This window comes from Triticum aestivum, chromosome 6A (genome assembly GCF_018294505.1).
Source record: "Triticum aestivum cultivar Chinese Spring chromosome 6A, IWGSC CS RefSeq v2.1, whole genome shotgun sequence".
Lineage (NCBI taxonomy): Eukaryota > Viridiplantae > Streptophyta > Magnoliopsida > Poales > Poaceae > Triticum > Triticum aestivum.
Genome location: NC_057809.1, coordinates 510,615,544 through 510,624,125, shown reverse-complemented (window position 1 = coordinate 510,624,125; position 8,582 = coordinate 510,615,544). Strand labels below are relative to the sequence as shown.

General features: G+C 43.8%; 1 long non-coding RNA gene across 2 annotated transcripts; it reads left to right on the top strand.

Annotated features, from left to right (window-relative positions):
- The first annotated feature begins 225 nt into the window (after positions 1–225).
- Positions 226–4,212, top strand: LOC123128187 (uncharacterized). Of its 2 annotated transcripts, XR_006462949.1 has the most exons (5): positions 226–409; positions 609–1,460; positions 1,618–1,725; positions 2,199–2,275; positions 2,931–4,209. It is a non-coding gene; the product is annotated as an uncharacterized lncRNA (long non-coding RNA). The 2 variants fall into 2 exon arrangements; XR_006462948.1 differs by having other exon boundaries at positions 609–1,725; positions 2,931–4,212.
- The last annotated feature ends 4,370 nt before the right edge of the window (positions 4,213–8,582 follow it).

Genomic DNA, 8,582 nt, shown 5'->3' with positions numbered 1-8,582 from the left:
AGATGTACCCAGATTGATTAGCACCGTTAGATTAAACCCACTGAATAAAATCTAATGGTTATGATTAATTTAATTCCGATTCAAATGTGTACCTATCAATTTAGAATGACTGAACGTGCTCCACCGGCGGAGAAAAATTCCACGCGCCAGCTCACGCTAATCCCATCAATCACGCTAATCCCTGCATGTCAATTTCTCCCATATGAAAACTCCCTACCACTACCGTCCCAGAGGAGGCACGCATGCCGGCGTACGGAGCCATCACCAACCGCTCCTCCGCTCCTCTCGCTCTCCAACGCCCACGCGATGCCGCCTGGATCGGAGGAATCGAAGGTCACCGCTCCGCTATGTTCCGTTTCGGAGCCGAAACAACAAGCATCCATGGCCGCTCCGCAACCGAAGGCCAAAGGTGAGCCACACAGCCCGTCGAATCTATCTTTTTCACCGCGCCGTTGGGTTTCTCTCTCGATCTATTGTTCATATGAGTCTAATTGGCTAAGATCAGATTTTTAACTATGTTTCCAATCATGAGTCTGATGCGAGCGAGTTTCCTGCCGGTCCGTGCGTCAATCAAGCGGCTCCTTGATCTTTACTCATGTTTCTCTTAGGTGATGTCCAGGTGCCGCATGAACGGCAGGGGAGCTGAAGGCCGCAGGCGCCGGCCGCCCCGGTGTGAGAGGAAACAGGCGGGTTCTCAGGGACACCCTCAACGTCGTCCATGGCCCACGTCCTCAACGAGGAAGGAAATCAGCACAATGATCGAATACCTGATCGGTTCCAGACCACCCGGCGCGCTCCCTTCACAAGGATCGAACCTCGCGGCGGCGGGCGATGGCAGCAGCTCCGCGGTCCTGGTCCGCTCGTCTCATCGTCCCATGCGGCTTCGAGGTCACTACGTTCGGCCGTCGGTCCCCCGCGAACAACATCATCCACGTCCTCACCGACGCGCGGGGTTCAACATGGCGCTCGAGACCTCCAGCATCGCGGATGACTTCTAGGCCGACGAGCGCGGCACCGGCATCACCATCTTCGTCCCCATCGGCGACGCCTTCCCCGGCCTCCCTTCCGGTGCTGCGATTCCACGTGCTGCACTCCTACTACCGGCTCGGCTCCCTCGAGTCCATCAAGAACCCCGTCCAGCCCACGTCCTCACCAAAGTGCATCGTGGCCGGCTGCTTCGTGCCTCCGGTTCTAGGTGGAGCAAACATAAATGTCGGGGTCGATGTCGACGGAGCCATTGAATCGTGTGATGTTGATCCTGAAGCAGTCGGGCTCTGCAATTGTGACGCTGGACGCTGCAAAGGAGAGGACATCATAGCTGGAGTTCGAGTTCGAGACGCAGAGGAGAGGACGCCATAGCCAAAGTTGAAGACGCAGAGCAGAGGACGAGACGGTTCGGAGGAGCCAGAGTTAACCACGCCGACAACGATCCAAGCATCTTTGCTATTTACCATTTCCAGGTTGATTGGTAATGCATGCCAATTACTATTTGTAGGTTAGGTACTTTCACTATTTGTAATAGAAATGGTAAGAGTTTTAAGCAGGAGGTGGAGCTACTTTTTGTTTGTCAGTTTAAATTTTACTAATCTGTAGCTGAACTTGAAGCTGCTGTATCAGGTGACAGCTGGTGAGCAGGATCGACAATGGATTGATTAGTGTCACCATCCTTTGGTTCTGAAGCAATTCTTGAGGCGTCTCCGACCAGAACAATCTGGTGCCTACCAAGTATTGTCTACTGAGATGCCATGTTACTAGACAAATATAACACTAGGATTATCTCCAGTCATGTGTTGTAGCTTCTACCATGACCCACTGAACAAAAATTAGCCACGTTACTAGGCAAGTATAAACACTGGGATTATCTCCAGTCATGTGTTGTAGCTTCTACCATGTTCCAGTGAACCAAAATGAGCACAATCATTAATTGATGATACTTTCATAGATCAATAATTTATGTCCTTGGTTCTGCACTGATTTAGTCATATTCTTTTTTATCCAGAATCTCCATCATCGATTATTTGTTCAAATATTTATTGCATTTATGAAAAAAAACACTCCATTTTAATTCTATTAACCATAGATTAATCCACTTCAATTAGTAACAACATCCCAAGCTGAAACTATTGCGGTTTGGTCTGGGACTAGAGTCCCATTTTTTGTCCACAATGGATTCATTGATTATTATTTATGTTCCACAGTTTCAGTTCATATGTGAGGACTGCCCTACGCTCAAGCAACGAGTTACGACATGGATGGAGTGTAGGACGAAGTTCAGGTAATCATTTGGCAATGCAAAATGAGTACGTTTGTTATGTTGATCTGGCTTCCATTTCTCACATTGATGTCTTTGACAACATATTTAGGCGCTGCATGAATATAGAAGTGATGGTCGGAGTAATTGTGTGGAGAAATATAGTTGCATTGATTTTTCTGTGTCCAAACCCTCTTATAACATTTGGTGATATTTTAGGATGCTGGGTAAAATTGGAGCTCTCATTAGTTCCGTGTTTTAGAATTGTTATTTATAATATGCATAGTTCTTTCTACATTTAAATTGGGATGTGACATATATATACAAAATCATGTCTTCTTCACGAGACGTGCATTGCACGTGCATGCTTACTTATGTATACAAAATCTTTTTCTACTACTTATAAGTCATAACTCGATTTCAGGCTGTATCTTCCTTTGTTTCACAACAGTTTAAACTTTGTGGCATTGCTTCTTTTGTTTCCATTTATTAGGTTGATGTACTATTCTCTTATTTATATATTTATACAAGGAGTTCTCCTCCATGTTCTCAGAAAAACGGAAACGAGTTTTAGCTGCATTCGAGAATTGCATTTTAAAGTAAACTTTCAGCCATTATTTTTAACCAGAAATTCAGTGATCTCTATGCAAACAATTCTCAGTTTTTAATAATCTTGCAGGACATCAGAGAACAGATGACACATTGGTCACATCCCCAGTAAATGTGTCAATCATACTAAACCGTCGATGGTTTCTAATTTCCAATATTGAAAAATGCTACTATATCTCAAGTAATATGAGAGTATTGATTAACCCATTTTCTGTTTCTAAGCTATCTTTATTTTTCTTAGTTATTTTGGTGTTTTGTTTGGCACAGAAGATGGTTTCAAAACAGAGAGTTGTGGTTTTGATGCTATCTGTAAAGGTAATTCATATATATCATAAGTTTATTAACATACTTACTTCATATGAACATTATTCTTTTACTTCGTTAATATATGGGTCAATATGTTCGCACCATACCCTCAGGGCCATTACCTTGACTGTCCATTCTAGATAATTAAGCTCCAAGGCACTTGGTCAATCCTATTGGGACGCACTGGTACTTACTTTCTGATGGAGTCGAATCAACTATTTTATTTTATTTTATTTTGGAAGCACCAACCTAATCTCCTGACAACTGTAAAAAACAAATTGCAAGTACATGTGATGCACATTGCCACTATACTAGAGGAAAACTGGGCAAAGTTAAATGTTGCTGCTTCTTTTTGGCAAAATAATGACCAAAACTGTATTGTTGTCAGTGATCACAATCACAAAGAGATGCCACTCTGAACATCTGAACATCTGAACATCTAGAGATGCCACGACGTGGTGGAACCCGATGTCCAAGGGTGCATAATCAGTCTCCGTCTTGTGAGTTCGTCCTTGTTTCTCGCATTGTTTTGTAATCTGATAATGCTTATGTTCTCAATATCTTCAATGGCAAGACGAGATTTTGGTGCCGCATCTGGCACATCTATGAAGGCATTAGCCATCTGCATACTTGGTTGCCTGATTTTACTTTAAATGGAGTTGTGTGTGAGAGGAATAGAGTAATAAATTTATACATGAACTAATGGCGTTGGTAAGAAATTTAGGTGTTAACTTGCACTACTAGGGAAAACCTTATACACAGAACGTTACCAGTAGCGTTGTATAAAATCAAACGCTACTGCTAATTAGTAGCAGCGCGCGTAAATAAACCGCGCTACTGCTACGACTTTTGCAGTAGCGCGTACTGGCGAAAAGCGTTGCTGCTATGTTTGAACTGGGCGCACATGGCTAGCCCAACCTAGCAGTAGCGCGTATACTGACCCAACGCAATTGCTACGCTCCGTAGCTGTAGCGCGCTTACGTAAGGCGCTGCTGCTAACAGAAATAAAATAAAGTGAAAAATAAGTAGATAAGTAAATGAAAATGAAAGAAATAGAAAAAAGAGAAAGAAAAAAAATAAAATGTAAAGAAAAATAAAAGAAAAAAGGAAAAAAGGAGAAAGGAATAGCAGTAGCGGGTTTCAGTAAACGCGTTATAGCTAACATAGCTATAGCGTGTTTCCGGACACTCGCTACCGTTACGTTTCACTTAAACAGCGGTCCCCCCCCCCGCGCCCCCGGCCACCACTTCTTCCCCAAATCTCTCGCCCTCGCCGCCGTCTCCCCAATTCGCCGTCGCCCACTTCGCCGGCATCTCCTGCCGGCGTGGACGCCCGCAACCTCACCGTCTCCCCCCGAGGCTGCCGTCATCCTCACTGTCGCCGCCCGAGGCCGCCCTCAGCCTCACCACCGCCGCCCGAGGCCGCCCTCGACGTCACCGTCGGCGCCCTCCACCTCACCGCCGTCCGAGCCCGCCCAGGACCGCCGTTGCCCGTGCCTGAGGCACCAGGAAGGAGTCAACATTCCTGCAAAACAATAGGCCTTTTTTATGTCATTATTCATTTTATTAGGTCTAGAATTAATTGACTAGATTTAATCATAGGAAACATGGCTAGCAACGATGAAGGACAGGGTTCTGGTGATTGCGACGACGCCTACCGGGCGGCAGACGAATTTTTTAGCCTTACCGGGCTCAACTATATATGTTGCATATCATCGACTCATGTGATAATGCAGGTGCATAGATCATAGATGGCGAAGAAGTGCTACCCCAGGAGTATATATACGACAAGTGGCCGGAGTGTCAGGCTGCCTAGGTGTACCGGTTTCCGGTTTCCGAGCGACAGGCAGTAGTTAGTTTAGGTTCACGCTAATGCGAGAGAGGGATACGAACTCATGTTCTCAAACTGATAGCTCTTCTCGTGTATATCATTGTTTAGATGGATGACGATGTATTTGCAAGTAATCGAGACTTGTATCGCTATTTTCGAGATGATGACGAGAGACCACTTTGTGTTGGATGATGATTATGATGATGACATGATTTGATGAGGCTAATTGTATGTATATGCTATGATTACATTTGTATGTGTATGATATGCTAAAGATTATTGTATAAAGCCTATTCAAATACAAAACAAATACAAAACAAATATGCAGGAAAAAAACTAATAAATAAACTAGTAGTAGCGAGGGAGGAAATTTAGCAGTAGCGCCTCCTTACCAGTAGCGCGTCCCAGCAAACAGCGCTGCAGATAATATCAGTAGCGCCCTTTCCCAAAGAGCGCTACAGCTATTCATGTATAGCAGTAGCGTGGGACAACATGCGCTACTGCTATACGTTAGTTGTAGCGCCTTATTAGTAGCGCCGGCACCCGCGCTACTGAGAGGCCCAAAACCCTCGCTACTGCTAGGCTTTTCCCTAGTAGTGTTGGTGGGACTATCTTGACGATAAAGGGAGGGGACAAAGTATAGCCGTCCTTATCCCCTTAGAGGGAGAGGTTATGATAGAACAAACCATGTCTTCTTCATGAGATGTGCATTGCACGTGCATGCTTACTAGTCACACAAATCAACAAAGTTGTTTAGATGGGTAGCGGCATCTTCACTAGGAAGGCCAAAAAACGGATCTTTCATGACAAGATTCAGCAAAGCAGTATTAATTTCACAAGATTCAGCATCGGTAAGAGGAGCAATCGAAGTGCTAATAAAATCATTATTGTTGTTATTGAAAAAATCACACAATTTAGTATTATCTTGAGCCATCGTGACAAACAATCCAACACACAAGCACACAAGAAGTGAGCGAAAAAGAGGCAATGGAAAAGGAGGGCGAATAAAATGGCAAGGGTGAAGTGGGGGAGAGGAAAACGAGAGGCAAATGACAAATAATGTAATGCGAGGGATAAGAGTTTGTGATGGGTACTTGGTATGTCTTGACTTGTGCGTAGATCTCCCCAGCAACGATGCCAGAAATCCTTCTTGCTACCTCTTGAGCACTGCGTTTGTTTTCCCTTGAAGAGGAAAGGGTGATGCAGCAAAGTAGCATAAGTATTTCCCTTAATTCTTGAGAACCAATGTATCAATCCAGTAGGAGACTACACGCAAGTCCCTCGTACCTGCACAAACAAATAAGAACCTCGCAACCAACACGATAAAGGGGTTGTCAATCCCTTCACGGTCACTTACGAGAGTGAGATCTGATAGAGATAATAAGATAAATATTTTTGGTATTTTTATGATATAGATTGAAAGTAGAGATTGCAAAGTAAAATAGATTGGAAACTTATATGATAAAGATAGACCCGGGGGCCATAGGTTTCACTAGTGGCTTCTCTCATGATAGCATAAGTATTACGGTGGGTGAACAAATTACTGTCGAGCAATTGATAGAAAAGTGCATAATTATGACAATATCTAGGCATGATCATGTATATAGGCATCACGTCCATGACAAGTAGACCGAAATGATTCTTCATCTACTACTATTACTCCACACATCGACCGCTATCCAGCATGCATCTAGAGTATTAAGTTCATAAGAACAGAGTAACACATTAGGCAAGATGACATGATGTAGAGGGATAAACTCAGGCAATATGATATAAACCCCATCTTTCTATCCTCGATGGCAACAATACAATATGTGCCTTGCTGCCCCTGCTGTCACTGGGAAAGGACACCACAAGATTAAACCCAAAGCTAAGCACTTCTCCCATTGCAAGAATGATCAATCTAGTAGGCCAAACCAAACTGATAATTTGAAGAGACTTGCAAAGATAACAAATCATACATACAAGATTTCAGAGAAGAATCAAATATTGTTCATAGATAAACTTGATCATAAACCCACAATTCATCGGATCTCGACAAACACACCGCAAAAAGAGTTACATCGAATAGATCTTCAAGAGAATCACAGAGAACTTTGTATTGAGATCCAAAGAGAGAGAAGAATCCATCTAGCTAATAACTATGGACCCGATGGTCTGTAGTAAACTACTCACACATCATCGGAGAGGCTATGGTGTTGATGTAGAAGCCCTCCGTGATCGATTCCCCCTCCGGCGGAGCTCCAAAAAAGGCCCCAAGATGGGATCTCTTGGGTACAAAAGGTTGCGGCGGTGGAAATAGGGTTTCTTGGTGCTCCTGAATGTTTTGGGGGTATGTGGATATATATAGGAGGAAGAAGTAGGTCGGTGGAGCTGCGAGGGACCCACGAGGGTGGGGGCGCGCCTAGGGGGGCAGGCGCGCCTCCCTGCCTCGTGGCCTCCTCGCTCCTTTCTTGACGAGTACTCCAAGTCCCCTGGATCATGTTTGTTCCAAAAGTAACTCTCCCGAAGGTTTTATTCCGTATGGATTCCGTTTGATATTCCTTTTCTGCGAAACACTGAAATAGGCAAAAAAACAACAATTTGCACTAGGCCTTGGGTTAGCAGGTTAGTCCCAAAAATAATATAAAAGTGTATAATAAATCCCATTAAACATCCAAAATAGATAATATAATAGCATAGAACAATCAAAATTTATAGATACGTTGGAGACGTATCAGGGTGCCCGTAACCCCTTCCGGTGACCCGATATGTACCCGGTACACTGGAACACTTCCGGCGTCCGAATACTATCGTCCTATATATCAATCTTTACCTCTCGACCATTTCGATGCTCCTCATCATGTTTGTGATCTCATCCGGGACTCGGAACAATATTCGGTCACCAAATCACATAACTCATATAATACAAAATCGTCATCGAACGTTAAGCGTGCGGACCCTACGGGTTCGAGAACTCTGTAGACATGACCGAGACAGCTCTCCGGTCAATAACCAATAGCGGAACCTGGATGCTCATATTGGTTCCTACATATTCTATGAAGATCTTTATTGGTCGAACCATTATGCCAACATACGTTATTCCCTTTGTCATCGGTATGTTACTTGCCCGAGATTCGATCGTCGGTATCTTCATACCTAGTTCAATCTTTTTATCGGCAAGTCTATTTGCTCGTTCTGTAATACATCATCCATTAACTAACTCATTAGTCACTTTGCTTGCAAGGCTTCTTATGATGTGCATTACCGAGAGGGCCCAAAGATACCTCTCTGATACTCGGAGTGACAAATCCTAATCTCGATCTATGCCAACCCAACAGACACCTTCGGAGATACCTGTAGAGCATCTTTATAATCACCCAGTTACGTTGTGATGTTTTATGGCACACAAGGTATTCCTCCAGTATCCGGGAGTTGCATAATCTCATAGTCGAAGGATTATGTATTTGACATGAAGAAAGCAATAGCAATAAAACTGAACAATCAATATGCTAAGCTAACGGATGGGTCTTGTCCATCACATCATTCTCCTAATGATGGGATCCCATTCATCAAATGACAACACATTTCTATGGTTAGGAAACTT